The 17,329-nt window shown below is 43.3% G+C and overlaps 1 long non-coding RNA gene across 2 annotated transcripts in view; it reads right to left on the minus strand.

Annotated features, from left to right (window-relative positions):
* Nucleotides 1–17,329, minus strand: part of LOC125487241 — an 84,414-nt gene that overhangs the window by 44,535 nt on the left and 22,550 nt on the right. The window contains exon 3 of one of the 2 annotated variants that reach the window (XR_007265737.1): nt 10,018–11,251. The exons of the other annotated variant lie outside the window; for it this stretch is intronic. This is a non-coding gene — a long non-coding RNA (uncharacterized LOC125487241). Of the gene's footprint in view, nt 1–10,017; nt 11,252–17,329 lie in introns of those variants that run through there. 2 annotated transcript variants of the gene reach the window in all.

Genomic DNA, 17,329 nt, shown 5'->3' on the forward strand with positions numbered 1-17,329 from the left:
CGGTCGACAGCATTTTCGACCACTGAAGGGGGATGTTGCGGTCCTTGAAATAAGAGGACATCTGGGATGTTCTGGAGTGGATGCGGCAGAGGCGGAGGAATTGGGAGTAGGGAACCGCTTTCTTGCAGGAAGGTGGGTGAGAGGAGGTGTAGTCTAGGTAGCTGTGGGAGTTGGTGGGCTTGAAATAGATGTTGGTTTCCAGGTGGTTACCAGAGATGGAGACAGAGAGGTCCAGGAAGGAGCGAGAGGAATCAGAGATGGTCCAGGTGAACTTGAGGTTGGGGTGAAAGGTGTTAGTAAAGTTGATGAACTGTTCAAGCTCCTTGTGGGAGCACGAGGTGGCGCCAATACAGTCATCGATGTAACGGAGGAAGAGGTAGGGGATGGGACCAGTGTAACTGCGGAAGAGGGATTGTTCCACGTATCCTACAAAGAGGCAGGCATAGCTTAGGCCCATGTGGGTTCCCATGGCCAACACCTTAGCCTATAGGAAGTGGGAGGAGTTGAAGGAGAAGTTAAGGGCATGGTACATGGAGGATAATTGAGAAGTAGGGATTCTTTTAAACTTCCAGCAATTTTTACGATCAACTCCTTCCTATTCTGTTAAAGGTCCTTTCTTCGTCTCTTATAAAATGGGAAGGGTGTATGTTCAGAGTGCTGATGGTAGTTCGGTAATACTTATTTATCTACATATTCAGTACAGCACGAATAGACTTGTCATTTTCCTTATAATGGGAGTAATCATTCTTAACCTTCTTCAACCTTAGTTAAATGTGGTCAATACATAACATCTTGTTGGCTTTAATAAGAATCAATCCTTCTCTTGGACTTTTCTTCTCATAATAATTTGGATTAATGGTTTTCTCAATCTTGATCTCAAGCTTCAAGATAAGGCATGATGATTAGGACCTTATGGAGCTTGTACAGATACATCTGCACCTTCTGAAAGATAGATTAGAATTCCTTGTCTCCACCCAAACAGTGTGTGTGGTGATATCCGTAGAGTGGCTGGTGCCAATGTAACAGGAACATTAAGCCCTTCAGAACTGTTAATTTTTACAGCAAACAGGACAACAGAATTGCACTGCTCTTCTTCCAGATGTGGCATGGGACTTTTGGTATCTAACGAATCAGGCAGAGTTAAGATTTGAGTTTGTGAGGAACTGAAGATATTCAGGACTTTTTACTTGTTTTATTCATTTGTGGGATGTGGGCGTTGCTGGCTGGTCGGCCCAGCATTTATTACCCGTACCGAGTTGCCCTTGAGAAGGTGGTGGTGAGCTGCCTTCTTGAAACACTGCAGTCCACCTGCTGTGAGTTGAACCACAATTCCATTTGGGAGGCAATTCCAGGATCTTGATTGAGTGACGGTGAAGGAACAGCAATATATTTCCAAGTCAGGATAGTGAGTGGCTCGGAGGGGAACTTGCGGGGGGTGGTGTTCCCATATGTCTGCTGCCCTTGTCCTTCTATATGGAAGTGGTCATGGGTTTGGAAGGTACTGTCTGAGGATATTTGGTGAACTTCTGCAGTGCATTTTGTAGATAGTACACACTGCTGTTACTGGGTGTCAATGGTGGTCCTTACTTAGGATAGCTGCTTATAAAAGAGTCAGTAGTAGTTCTCCCAATGGAATAAGCACTTCCCTTTAGGTATTTGACCATTCAGAGTAGAGGATCCATTCCATTCCATGATCGTGATGTATTTGCTGATCAGTACATATGTCAGTGTTTCAATTAATCTCAACAGTTCAGCTCGAGACAGAAGGGAAAAATCGGGTAGCGTTCCTAATCACTTCTCCATGACCCATTTGGGGAGTGAACATTGGAGGAGTACATAATAAGACTGATCTGTAACTTGAACTAAGTAACTTTGAATTAAGAATAGGTTGTAGGAAATTGTGCAAAAGATCTGCTGTGCTGATGAGTAGCCATGGGCAAGGGGTGCTAACGCATGTTAAAGCTTATACGCACTACGTAGAGCTAAGACTGTGCCTCTTGAAGGGTAAGTGGCTGGAGCAGGTCCTGGAAGTTGTTCCAACAGTGATCTTTAGTGTATGCCTGTGAAAGCAATCACTAGCCGGTTGTGGCTGGGGGAGAGTGCTACCACCAATTCTCCTTTCTAGACTAAGTCTAAAGGTCTGTTTGGTTAACAGTAGTACAGGATCAACCACAAGTGAGTCTTAACAAGAACAGGAACTTGCCTTAACAGCTCAGTGTAGTTTATTGCATAATAGCAATAGATACAAGTCACATTGGTTAGCTGGACATAATCATTAGAGCAATCAGGAGCCTGAGATGACACATGTGACCCTATTGGGATCTTCACACTCCACACTCCACACAGGACTGTATGACAATATCAGATTGGTGAAGCCTAATGTCATCTCTTACATTAACCCTTTAAGAACCTTACACAACTGTATTGACCTGGGGACATTCAATAATGTCACAACATAGTTGAGAATAGACTCCAAGAATTTCCGATACTGCAGAGGAAACGTTCCCACTGCAGGTACAGGGGAATAGAGATGCCACTAATCTGAAAGGCACAATTTTGTATGGAAGAAGGCTGAGGCATATGCAAAATGAAAATCTTGGTGCATTGGCAGGTCCGCCAAGAAAGACTGATGTCCATGCCGAAAAACATGGAGAAATCTTTCAACATCTTGGCACAGGGCTCTGTGCAGAACTAGGAGCCCACCCCAACCAACGTGGAAGTTCCAGTCACTTCCATTGGGACACTTTCAGATCTAACTCTCATGCAGTGTCTGATGGCCAATATCTCAGGTTTTATTGTAGCACAAACAGAAGCTGCCTAAAACCTCAATGCTGCGCTGGGTTTCAGGCAAATCATGCAAGCTCACTCTAGACTTCTGGCATGGTAGCCGCCGGTACAATGTTCACAGATGTTTCAGGGCATCACTTATTTGATCCTTTTTAAGTAGTGTGTGTCCTCCTTGCTGCCAAATACATGTTGAACTTGAAACAGCAGTGCTGGTACCAAATCAGCTCTCAACATATTAGCACGTGCTGTGGCTAGCACCAAAGATAAGGGCGCACGACGCAAATACCATTTCAAGATGAGAAAAACTGGCCCAAATTTCACATTCTGGCCAGGTCTAACTTTAAACCACTTCAAAATGGCATGTTCATTTGGCTGTAATTTTATTACCTGCTTGTTGTTTTCAGTTGAGAAACATTCATTTCTCAGCCGCAACCAGAACAATGTAAAATTAATTGCAAACATTGATTAGTAGCACAAGGTTCATCTTTGCAGTTTGAATTTATTTCTGTATCATCTCTAATATAATTGTCTTGTCATAACAAATTTACATTTACATTTATATTGGAGTGGTAAGAATTCAATCAAATTTTCGATTCAATCTCTTGCACCTAGAACAATAAATTTATCTCTGCAATTGCTGAACCCAATTTCATGTGGCCTTTGTAATGTGATTTATTATTAAGGCTGGTACGGTGTTCGAGGCTGGGTAATCTAGTTTAGGGTCTGCAATGTCTGCAGAACCTTGTCTAGTATGTCTGAGGCGCTGCCTTACTCTTGCTCATCTGTGGACCAACAGGTTTTATATTTATCGAAGAAATACTTGCCAGAGGCAACTTTGGTTCGTACCTCTTCTATCAATTCTGGGAATGAACAGGAACAGTTTGCAGTAACGATGTTAGTTGGCTTAAATTACAAAACTTCTCACTACTCTTTTTTGAACAAATGCATACTATTTGCTTGCTTGTGGCGCAGCAGTAGTGTCCCTACCCCAGGCCTGAGAAATCTGGGTTCAAGTCTCACCTGCTCCAGAGGTGGGAAATAATATCTCTGAACAGGTTGATTAAAAAATGGTTAAATAATTTTTTAAAGTTTGGGTTGGGCGTGGTGGCGCAGTGTTGCTTCACAGCGCCAGGGACCCAGGTTCAATTCTGTCCTCAGGCAGCTGTCTGTGTGGAGTCTGCACATTCTCACCGTGTCTGCGTGGGTTTCCTCCGGGTGCTCCAGTTTCCTCCCACTGTCCAAAAATGTGCACCTTAGGTGGATTAGCCATGGGAAACTGCCCATAGGTCCAGGGTTGTGTAGACTAGGTGGATTAGCCATTGAAAATGCAGAGTGTAAGGGATAGGATAGGGGGATAGGGTTGGGACTGGGTGGGATGTTCTTTGGAGGGTTGGTGTGGACCCAATGGGCTGAATGGCCTGCTTCCACACTGTAAGGATTCTATGATTCTTCTTCATTGAAATTCTCAGGTCTAGCGAGGCGATAAATGTGGTAATTGAATACCAAATAATCATTACTTACTTAGATGGAATTGTTCAATAACACAGTCAATGTGAAGGAAACTGTTGCTATATAATGCACTAGAAGTCCTGAGATAAACTATGGACTTGATGGGCCAAATGGCCTGCTTCCACACTGTACTGATTGTATAAAAGAAAGGATTGAGATGAAATGATAAAAGGACAACAGAAGTTGATAAGAAGTTACTCGTAAGTAAGAGAAAGAAAGCAGCTAATACTGGAATGTGGATCTGTCGAGTTTTCAGCAACATTTAACTTTAATGCAACCATCAAATTAAATCTTACAGCAATTCAGACTCATAAAGGAGCTTCCCAAGTGGACAAATTTACTGCCTGGTCTAGAACTCAGCCCACGCAATTGGAATTAGTTAATCTTTCTGTGTAGTTTTTTGCTACCTTGTTCCATCTCCAAAATCACTCTTGCTCTCCTAAACAATTAGCTTGAGAGCTAGACCAGTTGGAACTAACAGCTACCTCACTTCAGTGGCCAGCCTTTCTGTGAATTCCTCCTTTTAACCTTGTGTAATGAAAGCTAATTGAAACTCTTATGCTAGCATTTTTTTAAAATGCCCAAAATCAACTACCTAACACAGATTAGGACTCCTTACGACTCTTGAGCATCTCAAATGCTGCATACTTCTGACTTTGGATTTCTAAATATTTTCCCCTGCCTTTGTCACACTATTAATGGCAGGTATTCAGTTCGAGTCTAAATCTCTCTCTGTCTCTCCGCCACAGGGGTCTTTCCCACAGGATAAATTTATTAGGTTAATAATTCAGGGGCTCATATTAATGGTCTAGGATCATGAGTTCAATCCTGTCGTGACAGCTGAGAAAACTAAGTTAATTAACAAGTGAAACTAACAATCAGTACAACACACACACACACACACACACACCTCTTTGCAGTTATGTTAGTTCAATGATGTGAGATCCCCCCCCCCCCCACCCCACCCAGAGCCCGTTGCTGCTCTGTAACTACAAAGGTGGAAGAGGAACCTTTTTAATAAGATCTTCCATTTCACTGTCTTATGAGCAAAGGTTAAATTGGTTGCAACTCTGTACACTGGAGTTTGGAAGAATGGGAGGTGATCTCATTGAGACGCATAGGATATTTTCAGAGTAAATGCTGACAGGATGCTTCAATTCATATCCAACAACCTGCTCTGAAAACTGTGCTCGTGTCTTTCTGACTGTGACAAATTCACCCACAGCAGCTGCAACAATCTACAACCTTCCAAAACAATAAACAACATTCCCTCAAGAAAACTTTGTAATTGGTTCTCCTAGGTTTAACTGGTGTGATAGCTAAATGCTAAAAAGCAATTGTTGCGATTGACTGAGAAAGGGATTAAAAATGGGGGAGTTGATGACTCCTCCTCACCTGGCTGTATCAGAATGGTCACCACAGTCAACTTACCACTCAATCTGTAAATTTATGAAGCATCTTTATCAAAAGTGCTTGACAAATGCAAGTTATTCTCAGACCGGATAGTTTCCTGATCTTCATGATTGGATTTCAGATCATAGCGTCCCTACAGTGTGGAAGCAGGCCATTCAGCCCATTAGATCCACACCAACCCTCTGGAGAGTGTCCCACCCAGACCCACCCCTCTACCTGTAACCCTGCAATTCCCATGGTTAATCCACCTAGAATGCAGGAGGAAACCGGAGCACCCAGAGGAAACCCAAGCAGACAGGGGGAGAGCACAGCAGGCCAAGCAGCATCAGAGGAGCAGGAAGGCTGACGTTTCGGGCCTGGACCCTTCTTCAGAAATGGGGGAGGGGAAGGGCCCCCGCCTCTTTGACCGGTCTGTCTCCTCTCCACCTATCTTCTCCTCTATCCATCTTCTATCCGCCTCCCCCTCTCTCCCTATTTATTTCAGAACCCCCTTCCCGTCCCCCATTTCTGAAGAAGGGTCTAGGCCCGAAACATCAGCCTTTCTGCTCCTCTGATGCTGCTTGGCCTGCTGTGTTCATCCAGCTCTACACCTTGTTATCTCAGATTCTCCAGCATCTGCAGTTCCTACTATCTCAGACACGGGGAGAATGTGCGAACTCCACACAGACAGTTGCCCGAGGCTGGGATTGAACCCATGTCCCTTGCGCTGTGAGGCAGCGGTACTAACCACTGCAGATGCTGGAGACCTGAAACAAACAAAAACAAATTGCTGGAGAAACTCTGCTGAAGAGAAAGCACCGATGCTACCTGATCTGCTGAGTTTCTCCAACACTTTCAGTTTTGGAAAATCAATACAATGGTTGCTCTTGGGCTGAAAATGATCTCGTGTTCTTCTAAACTCTGATTATGGTTCACTCAGTTGGCTGGATGGCTGGTTTGTGATGCAGATTGATGCCATCGGTGCAGGCTCAATTCCCATACTTGGTTGAGGTCACTATGAAGGTTCCATCTTCTTAGCCTTGCCCCTTATCTGACGCATGGTGACACTCAGGTTAAGCCACCAATAACTGTCTCCCTTTAACGACAGAGGGGCACTATGGTGACTTTACCTTTATTCTATTTAGAAAGAAGCTCATTGAAAATTTTAAACAGAGCGACTGAGAATGGGTTTCAGTCCAGAAGCTTCTTATAAAATGAAACAGAAGTGTCAAAAATGCACAATGAAGCTAAATGGGGGCAGCTTATACAATGCATTCTTCATGGGATATGGGTGTCACTGCCAATTGTTCCTAATTGACCTTGAGAAGGTAATGATGAACCACCTCCTTGAAACATACAGTTGTAGAGTCATGGAGTTGTACAGCACCGAAATAGACCTTTTGGTCCAACTCATCCATGCCAATCAGATGTCCTATATTAATCTAGCCCCATTTGCCAGCTTTTGGCTCATATCCCTCCAAACCCTTCCTATTCATATACCCATCCTGATGCCTTTTAAATGTTGTAACTGTACCAGCCTCCACCACTTCCTCCAGCAGTTCATTCCAAAACGTTCCACCATCTGCGTGAAAAGATTGTCCCTTAGGTCCCTTTTAAATCTTTCCCCTCTCACCTTAAACCAATGCCCTCTAGTCTTGGACACCCCTACCCTGGGAAAAAGACTTTGGCTATTCACCCTATCCATGCCCCTCATGGTCTTGTAAACCTCAGTAAGGTCACCCCTCAGCCTCCAAAGGTCCGGAGAACATGGCCCCAGCCTATTCAGCCTCTTCCTATAGCTCAAACCCTCCAATCCCACTGCAGTCTATGTGCTGTAATGTAATCCGCAGTGTTGTGGGATAAATAATCTAGATAAATAAGTGCTCTGGGGTGCAGTGTTGAGCTTCTAGTATAAATTATTTCAAGATTGATCAGTACTGACTGTAATGGAAGTGGAGGTATCTGAATTGTGATGGAATTTTCTCCACTCACCTGGATAAGTGAGGCTCAAGAAATGCAACACCATATGGAACAAAGCAGCCTGCTTAACCAGTACGCAATCCACCACTTTAAACATTCACTCCCTCCACCATCAGATGCAGTGAGTTCACCACTAACATTGCATCAGCTTGCCAGAATTCCTCTCAACTGTGACCTTCACCAACTCTTCCTGTACAGTCATTTGGGATCAAAGATGCCTTGCTTCTGCTGCAGGTCAATGGATTCTGATATGGCTTGAGTAGTGCTTGAAGGATCAGATAGATGTTTGTTTGAAGGTATGTGTGTTCCCTAAAGCACCTTGACTCCACTTCTGAACATTCTTGTCAAAATCCCTGGATGTGCTTGGTGTCTTTCCGAATGAATCTTCTCCATGTCAGTTTGTCACAAGCCAGGATTTCCCATGCTCCTAACGGATGTCCCATGGACATCTCTGAAGCATTTGCACTGTCCTCCTAGAATAGACCAAGCTGGAGTACAGCATACTCTTTGTAACTTGGCTTGGGAGAGGATGTCACTGTTGGGCGGCCATTCTTCTCAATAGATTTGGAGGATTTTACGACGGCAACAAGGTTGGTATGATTCTAGTTCTGCCACCTATAGGGGCAAGGGCGACCCTGCCACTTGCAAGTTCCTCCGCATCAGCCGTTATTCTGACTTGGAACTATATCACTATTTCTTCATCTCTGCTGGGTCTTTTTTTTTATTCCTTCACGAGATGAGGGCATCGCTGGCTAGGCCAGAATTTATTGCCTATCCCTAATTGCCCAGAGGGCAGTTAAGAGTCAACCACATTGCTGTGGGTCTGGAGTCACATGTAGGCCAGACTAGGTGAGGATGGCAGTTTCCTTCCATAAAGGACATTAATGAACTAGATGGATTTCTCCAGCAATCAGCAATGGATTCACAGTCATCGTTAGACTCTTAATATCAGAAATTTTTTTATTCAAGTCAAATTCCACCATCTACCGTGGTGGGATTCAAACCCTGGGTCCCAGGATTAACAGTCCAGCGATATTACCACTGGGCCCCTTGAAAATCCTACAGCTCTTTCCCTAAGGGCATTTTAGGCACGTCTTCACAAATTGCAGCATGAGAAGAAGATGCTGGAGAGAGTGAAAGTTTAAGGTGGCGGGTAGGCGAGAAATAAAGTGAACTCCTTTGCTTTGCTGGGTGTCACGTTGCTGGAGACATGTTTATCCAGTCATGTGGAGAGTATTCCATCATGAGGAGGGTTCTGAGGAAGGGTCACCGGACCTGAAACATTAACTCTGATGTTTTCTTCACAGATGCTGCCAGACCTGCTGAGCTTTTTCCGCAACTTCTGTTTTTGTTCCTGATTTACAGCATCCGCAGTTCTTTCAGTTTTCATTCCATCACAGTCCTGGTTGGTGACTTTTACAGGATTTGGAAGCAACTTACTGCCGAATTCCCGGCCTCTTGCATTTATAACCAGAACATTTATGTGGCTGGTCATGTTAAATTTCTGGTCAATGGAAACCCCCAAGATGATGATAGTGATGGATTAAGCAATGGTAATGGTGTTGAATGTGAAACAGAGTCAAAGTTCTTTCTGCAGCATCTATATGAATACAGAGGTCACATACCAGATAGCAGGCACTCAGTTTTAACTTACGGATCAGAAATACAATAAACTGTATCTAAATTCCCAATGAGCCTCATGTACTGGACAACACAGATCCTCCCTATCCATCTTCTATCCGCCTCCCCCTTTCTCCCTATTTATTTCAGAATCCCCTTCCCCTCCCCCATTTCTGAAGAAGGGTCTAGACCCAAAACGTCAGCTTTCCTGCTCCTCTGATGCTGCTTGGCCTGCTGTGTTCATCCAGCTCTACACCTAGTTGTCTCAGATTCTCTAGCATCGGCAGTTCCTACTATCTCCTGCTTTGATCATGCACTTTTCACAAATACTGCTGATGACTTGCAGAAACATGGACTGATTTTTTTTTTCCCCCTTCTTCTTTAGTCTGAAACTATCAAGGCCAAATCAACCTGGAGTTACCCAATCCAGCATATCTGGATTCTACCTAGAACCTGTTTGGATGATGCAACTCATAATCCAGCCTCTTCATTGACACAAATAGCCAGTGGCAGGAGCTCACCAAACTTAATTCTAGAAATAATATTTGGTGACTAGATTTTTACTTTTTACATTAAAGTAATCTTCAACAGGATCAGCTCATAGCTGACTGATACTCATAACAAAAATTAACGTTTAACTGCACTTGTCAGCCTAATTCTATTAAATTTGCACCATGTCAAATGCTGACAAATGGGACTAGAATAATTTAGGATATCTGGTCGGCATGGACGAGTTGGACAGAAGAGTCTGTTTCTGTGCTGTACATTTCTATGACTCTCTGTCTAGTATGAGTACATTGATGAGTATATAATTCTGCCCTTCAAGTATTACCTGTGATGGAAGCATGTCTCTCTGCATCTATACATAACATAGTTTCTATTTCTCAATACCTGTCATTCCAAATAACCCACATTCTAGTCTATTCTGTCAGCACTGTATCAGATCTTTCAGCCTCTGGGTTACATTTTCCAAGCAGCAGTGTCTTCAAAACCCATAATTTAGCTGCAAAACACGTAAGACTAAATGGCTTTTTTGTTCGACATCTCTGAGTTGCAGTCAGCGAACCCAAATTTGATATCCTGCTGGGGGCACATTTTTCCTTTCGATGCATTTTGAAAAGGAGAAAATCATTTATCCTGCAAATAAAAATAATCTGACCACAGAAGAGGAATATGCAGTCATTATTTGTGTAGTGATTGTAACGAGGTCAGCCAGGTGGATTTCACAGAATATGAGTTCTCTGACTGGGCCTGTTAACCTGGTCGAATCAGGGAGCCCTGGCTGACAGATATAAACAGGAGTATCACAGGTTCTGCTAACTCTAGGAGCCGGCTGTGAGCTAGCTGGGTCAGTGTCATGTACAGTGCATGTGTAAATAAAGGGTGACTTGGTGACGGGATACCAGCTTTTGTGAAGTTATTCCATTGCAGAGATGGACATTTGTCTTCTGCCATAATTGATCTTCAGAGTAACATTGTCACTAATGAGTTCTTTTTCCTAACTATGCTTCTCCAACTATCCCTCCCTGTCTTTGTCCTTCAGGTTTGGCACTAATTGGGGTACACATTTCCAGGGGCGCTGGCAGCACACAAGTGGGCATTCCTTTTAGTAGATCACTCTTGCAGCCTGGCCCAGAAGTTATTACAAAAGCAAACTACTGCAAATGCTGCAAATTTGAAACAAACACCTGGAAATCCTTATCAGATTCAGAGATGGAGAAAAGCGGTTGACGTTTCAGGGTAGTGACAAAGGAGAAACTGTGCAAGGACAAAGGGACTGGTAAGGGGACACATAAAGAAACTAAAGTTGTGCCCAGCGGAGGTGGAAATGGGGAACAACAGAATCATCGCCAGCGGCTGCTATCCAAAAGAGTTGGGGCTGAAGTTATGATTTGGAATTCTTGAATGCAATTGTTGATTGTTGTCCAAATTTAAAGTGCATTTTCCTCAGGCATCACTGGGACTGTAGGACAGACACAGAGAGAGATGAAAAGAAGGTGCTCACACATCTGTACAGTGCTGTTCATGCCTCAGCCCAGTGTAAAATTTGAAGAAGTTATATTTGCTGATTAAGTGATAAACATTTGTCAACACAAAGTATCTGAGGAAACTCTCAGACAATCAGCTCAAAAAATCCACACTTCAAATTAGCTGTTGCTGCAAGAGACAAACTGCAATATGATGGGTTGGTGCATGATTAGTAGTTTCAAGTGGCCTGTTTGAAATAAGACCTTTGATCTAGTTTATTCTTAATTTGACAGTGTTATGACCAAGATGAAAAATGTGCAAAACTCCATGAGTCACGACATAAATGTAATTGTTTTACATGGTTCCTGAAATGACCAATTATATATGTTCTCTATGTTAGACATAGTTGAAACGGTTCATAAAGAAACTAAGTTTCTTTAATAAACTCAAAACTATCGATTCATTGTAAAACAAAACTTATTTCATGAAGTCATAAAACTGGTTAACACACTCAATTTGTAAAATGAAAATTAAACGTTTACCGCTCTGAATAATTCAGAACACACATACACATGCACATGTTTGGCCAATAATTCTTTGTTCTTGAAGGAAGAAAGGATAAAGTTTAGATGTTTAGACAGGTGTCAGATTGACATTCTGGTGCACAAAGGTGGATCACTGTACATGCTTTTGGCTCTGAGGATCTTTGAGATACAGTCATTCTGGAAGTACTGACAAACTCTTTCAGAGATTTCTCAGGTGCCAGCAGCTGCACCTGGGCTCCACATGCCACACTGGAGCCACAACAAGAAAGATTTTCCAGGAACAGGAGAGCTGAGCTAAGGCTTCTTTCTTTCAGTAGGCCTCTCCCCAATTACTCCACGCAATATCCAAAGCAGAAACTGAAATCAGAAAGTCACAAAGCCAGGCAGGTGGTCTCCAATAAACAAACAGTCACACAACATGTGACTACCAGGAAACGCACAGTGTGGAGCTGGAGGAACACAGCAGGCCAGGCAGCATCAAAGGAGCAGGAAAGTTGACGTTTCAGGTCAGGACCCTTTTTCTGAAGAAGGGTCCGAACTCGAAATGTCAACTTTCCTTCTCTTCTGATTCTGCCTGGCCTACTGTGTTCCTCCAGCTCCACACTGTATTGTCTCTGATTCCAGCATCTACAGCTCTTGCTATCTCTGATGTGACTACCAGGAAAAGCCTTTTTAAAATAAACTTCCAGTGTTCAATCACAAACCCCATCAAAAACCTAATCCTGGTACCAACAATCCTTCAAACTCAATTCCAAAAGTGCACTATCCCAATGAGACATGACAGACTGAGAAAATGCGCAGAATGCAGGGTTCGCAAAATAAATAGTGCATAAACTGCTTGAATGCACAGCAGGTCTGTTAGCAGCAAAAGCGAGAATTCGATGAGAACAAGCCTCGCGGCCTTGAGAAGCTGTGTTCACAGGGAATATAATTTGGAGCCAGGGTTCCCAGATCGCAGTCTTGAATGGTCAAGCCATTCACCCTGTGAATCCGACTCTCAACTGGGATCACAGAACTGTGAAATAAGAGCAAGTGATCCAGACCCGAAGGCAGATTCAATTAGGGTCTTCAAAACAAAATTGGATAGTCACTTGAAGTTAAATGAAAATGCAGGATGAGGAAGTAAAGAGAAGTGGCTGAGTTCTCTTGCAGGGAGCCAGCATGGATACAGTTCCCTAAATAGCCTGTGCTGTAATTATGCTATGGTTTTATGACCTTTCATTGGTGCTGAAAAGGCAATGTTACTTTGAACTTTTAAAGATAGGGGAAGAACAAGGGTTGAAGAGTCAACAATCTCACTGAACAACAGAGAGGAGCGACTAATGGGCTTAATATTGTATTTAAACACTTCAGTCATTCTGAAGGAAATAGAAATGCTAAGCAATTTCACCAATTTTGAACTCTCAGTAGAAGGCAGAGGTCAACTCAGCATGGCAGTTTGCAACTTCAGCCTCCTTTGAGTCCAATTTCTGTTGAGGTTGCAGGACAGTGAAGTTACCCTATATTCTCAGTCATAGAGTGGAAAGAGACTAAAAAGTCACTCGGTAGTACAGAACTTGAATATTACTGAACCAAAAGACATGTTGGCAAAGCTTTTCATCTTTCACTCATCAGGACAAATTCCACATCTGAAACAATCCCATAATTTATACCATAGGAGAAAAGGTTGCTGATTGACTGTACGCAAGCTGTACATGCCAACAATTGGCTGATAGGATCAAACAGTATGTTGCTCCCATTGTTCATAACAGGCAGAGTACAGACCATACTCTATAAGCCTTTTTAAAATAATTCATTCACGGGTGTCACTGCCTGTCTCTGGTTGCCCTTAAGAAGTATTTGGTGAACTGCCTTCTCGAACTGCTGCAATTCATTTGGTGTAGCTATACCTGTCATGCCACTGAGGAAAGAGTTCCAGGATTTTGACAAAGCAACACTGGAGCGACCTTTCCAAGTCAGGGTGGTGAGCAGCTCAGAGGGAAACTTGTAGGCGGTGTTCCCATGTAGCTGTTGCCTTTATCTTTCTAGATGGCAGTGCTTGTGTTTTTGGAAGGTGTCACCTAAGAAGCCTTGGCAAATTTTTGCTGTCTACCTAACAGCTGGTATACATTGTTCCCACTAAGCATCAATGGTGAAGCAAGTAGACCTTTGTGGATGTGATCCCAATCAAGCTATCGCCTGGATGGTACCAAGCATCTCAAATATTGTTGGAGCTCCACTTATCCAGGTAAGTGGAGAGTATCCTGTCATAGTTCTCAGAAAGTTTCTTGTAGTTGGTAGTCAGACTTTGGGAGTCATGAGCTGAGTTATTTGCCACAGAATTCTGAGCCTCTGGCCTGTTCTTATAGCCAGTGTATTTATACAGCTAATAAAGTTTAATTTCCTATCAATATTAACCATAAGACCATAAGACATAGGAGCAGAAATTAGGCCATCCAGCCCATCCAGTCTGCTCTGCCATTCAATCAAGTTTCTCAACCCCATTCTTCCACTTTCTCTCAATAACCTTTGATCCCTTGACAATCAAGAACTTATCTATCTATCTCCGTCTTAAATATACTCAATGACCTGGCCTCCACAATCTTCTGTGGCAGTGAATTCCATAGATTCACCACTCTCTGGCTGAAGAAGTTTCTCCTTATCTCCATTCTAAAAGGTCTTCCCTTTACTCTAAGGCTGTGCTCTTGGGTCCTAGTCTCTCCTACCAATGGAAACATCTTCCCAACATCCCCTCCGTCCAGGCCATTAGTTTTCTCTAAGTTTCAATTAGATCTCCCCTCATCCTTCAAAACTCCATCGAGTATAGACCCAGTGTCCTCAAACATTTCTCATATGTTAAACTTTTCATTCCTGGGACCATTCTCATGAAGCTCTTCTGAACCTGCTCTAGGGCCAGTACATCTTTCCTGAGATATGGGACCCAAAACCTTCAGGGTGTTGATAGTGGGACATTCTGTGTGTAATGCCATTGAATGTCAAGGAGCAATGGTTAGATTTTGTATTGTTGGTGATAGTCATGGCCTAGTACTTGAGTGGCACAAATACCACTTGCACCTTCTCAGTGCAAGCCTGGATATTGTCCAGGTCTTGCTGAATTTGGACATAGATTGCTTCAGTAACTGAGGAGTTGTGCTGAACATTGTGCAATCATCAGTGAACATTCAAACTTCTGTCCTTGTGATGGAGAGAAGGTCATTGATGAAGTCGCTGAAGATGTTTGAGTTGAGGACATGACACTGGGGAACTGCTGCAGAGGTGTCCTGGAGCTGAGGTTACTGATCTCTTACATTTCCTGCAGCAGCTTGGCTATGGCAGTGACAGGTTTTGCAGCACAAGTCTCTGTACTGTTCTGAGGAAGGGTCACAGGACCCGAAACGTTAACTCTGTTTTTTCTTCACAGATGCTGCCAGACCTACTGAGCTTTTCCAGCAACTTCCGTTTTTGTTTCTGATTTACAGCATCCAAAGTTTTTTTCAGTTTTTCTTCAATACTATTGCTGGAATGTTGTTGGAGCCATCAGCCTTTGCAGTATCCAGTGTCCTCAGCCCATTTCTTGATATCAAAGGGAATGAATCAATTTGGCTGAAGACTGACATTTGTGGGGCCAAGACATCAGAAGGAGGCTAAGATGGATCATCCACTTAACACTTCTGGCTAAAATTTGTTGCAAAAGCTTCAGCCTTATCTTTTGCATTGATGTGTTCGGTTCCCCCATTATTAATGAGCAACATATATATGAAGCCTCTTCCTCCAAAGAATTGTTGAATTGCCTAGCACTGTTCAAGACTGGATGTGGCGAGACTGCAGAGTTTAGATCTGATCAGATGGCTGTGGAATTACTTAGCCATCCCTCACTGGCTGCTTATGGTGTTTGGCACAGAAGTAGTCCTGTTTTGTATTTTTACCAGGTCGATAGCTTATTTTTAGGTACGTCAGGTGCTGCTCCTGGCATGTCTCCCTACGCTATCATTGAACCAGCACTGATGCTGACGGAAGAGTCAGGGATATGCTAAGCCATGAGGCTGCAGATTGTGCTTACGTACAATTCTGCTGCTAATGGCCCATAGTGCCTTATGACTACCTAGTCTTGACGTGTTAGAGTTGCTCGATGTCTATCCCATTTACTACGGTGATAATCCCACACAACATGATGGAAGGCATCCTCAATGTGAAAAAAGGACTTAATCTCCACAAGGACTGTGCAATGGTCACTCCTACTAATACGACCATAGACAGATGCCTCTGTAGCAGGCAGATTGGTGGGGATCAATTATATTTTTCTCTCTTGTTGGTTGCCTCACTACCTTCTGCAGAGACAGTTTAGCAGCTACATCCTTCAGGATTCAACCAGCTGGGTTAGTACTGGTGCTGCTGAGCCATTCTTAGTGACAGACATTGAAGCCCTGCACTCAGAATATATTACGTGTCTTTATCACCCCAAGTGCTTCCACAAAATGGTATGCAAAATCACCATCGGCCTAGCTGGGGGTGGGCAGTGGGGATGGGTAGGTGGATATCAGCAGGATACATTATTGCCCATTTTGACCTGTTAGAGTCCAGAATCAATGTTGAACACTTCCAGGGCAACATTCTCTGAACTGTAGACCATTGTGCCACCACCATTGCTGGATCTGTCCTGCTAGTGAACAGGACATGCCCAGGAATGGTGATGGTGTTTTCTACGTCATTGCCTATAAGGTATAACTCCATGAATCTGGCTGTGTCAGACTATTGCTTCATTAATCTGTGGGACAGCTCTCCCAGCTTTGGCACTAGCCCCCACATGTCAGTAAGGAGGACTTTTCAGGTTTGATAGGTTGAGTTTGCCATTATTGTTTCCAGTGCCTGAGTCAGTGCCAAGTGGTCAGCCTGGTTTCACTCAATATTGAGAATTTTTAGTGGTTTGATACAACTGAGTGGCATTTCAGAGGGCTGTTAAGAATCAACCACATTGCTGTGGGTCTGGAGTCATGTGTAGGCCAGACCAGGTAAGGGCAGCAGATTTCCTTCCCTGAACAACATTAATGAAGTAGGTGGATTTTTATGACAACCAACAATGGTTTCACCACTAGACTTTTAATTTTAGAGCTTATTGAATTCAAATTCCACCATCTGCCATGGTGGAATTCAAACCTGGGTCCCCAGAAAATTTCCTGGGTCTCTGGATTACTAGTACAGCAACGATATCACTACATCATTGCCCTTCCCGAACCCAAAGCAAAATGCCTACTGTCAGATGACATTACACAATTGGATACACAATTCTTCAGAAAGGGTCTAGACCCGAAACTTTTCCCCAGGTTGGAAAGGTCAACTACAAGAGGGCACAGGTTCAAGGTGAGAGGGAGAAAGTTTAGGAGAGACATGCGGGGAATCATAAATCTCAACCAATATGACTTTTGAAAGGAAGGCTTAGAAATAGATAGAAGGTGCAACAAGAAAAAGGAATGACTGATTAAATCTTAGCTGAACACCAATCCAAAAAAGCATAAAGCAGTTCTCATTGCCTGAAAAGCTTTATGGACAGC

This window comes from Rhincodon typus, chromosome 38 (assembly GCF_021869965.1).
Source record: "Rhincodon typus isolate 14 chromosome 38, sRhiTyp1.1, whole genome shotgun sequence".
Lineage (NCBI taxonomy): Eukaryota > Metazoa > Chordata > Chondrichthyes > Orectolobiformes > Rhincodontidae > Rhincodon > Rhincodon typus.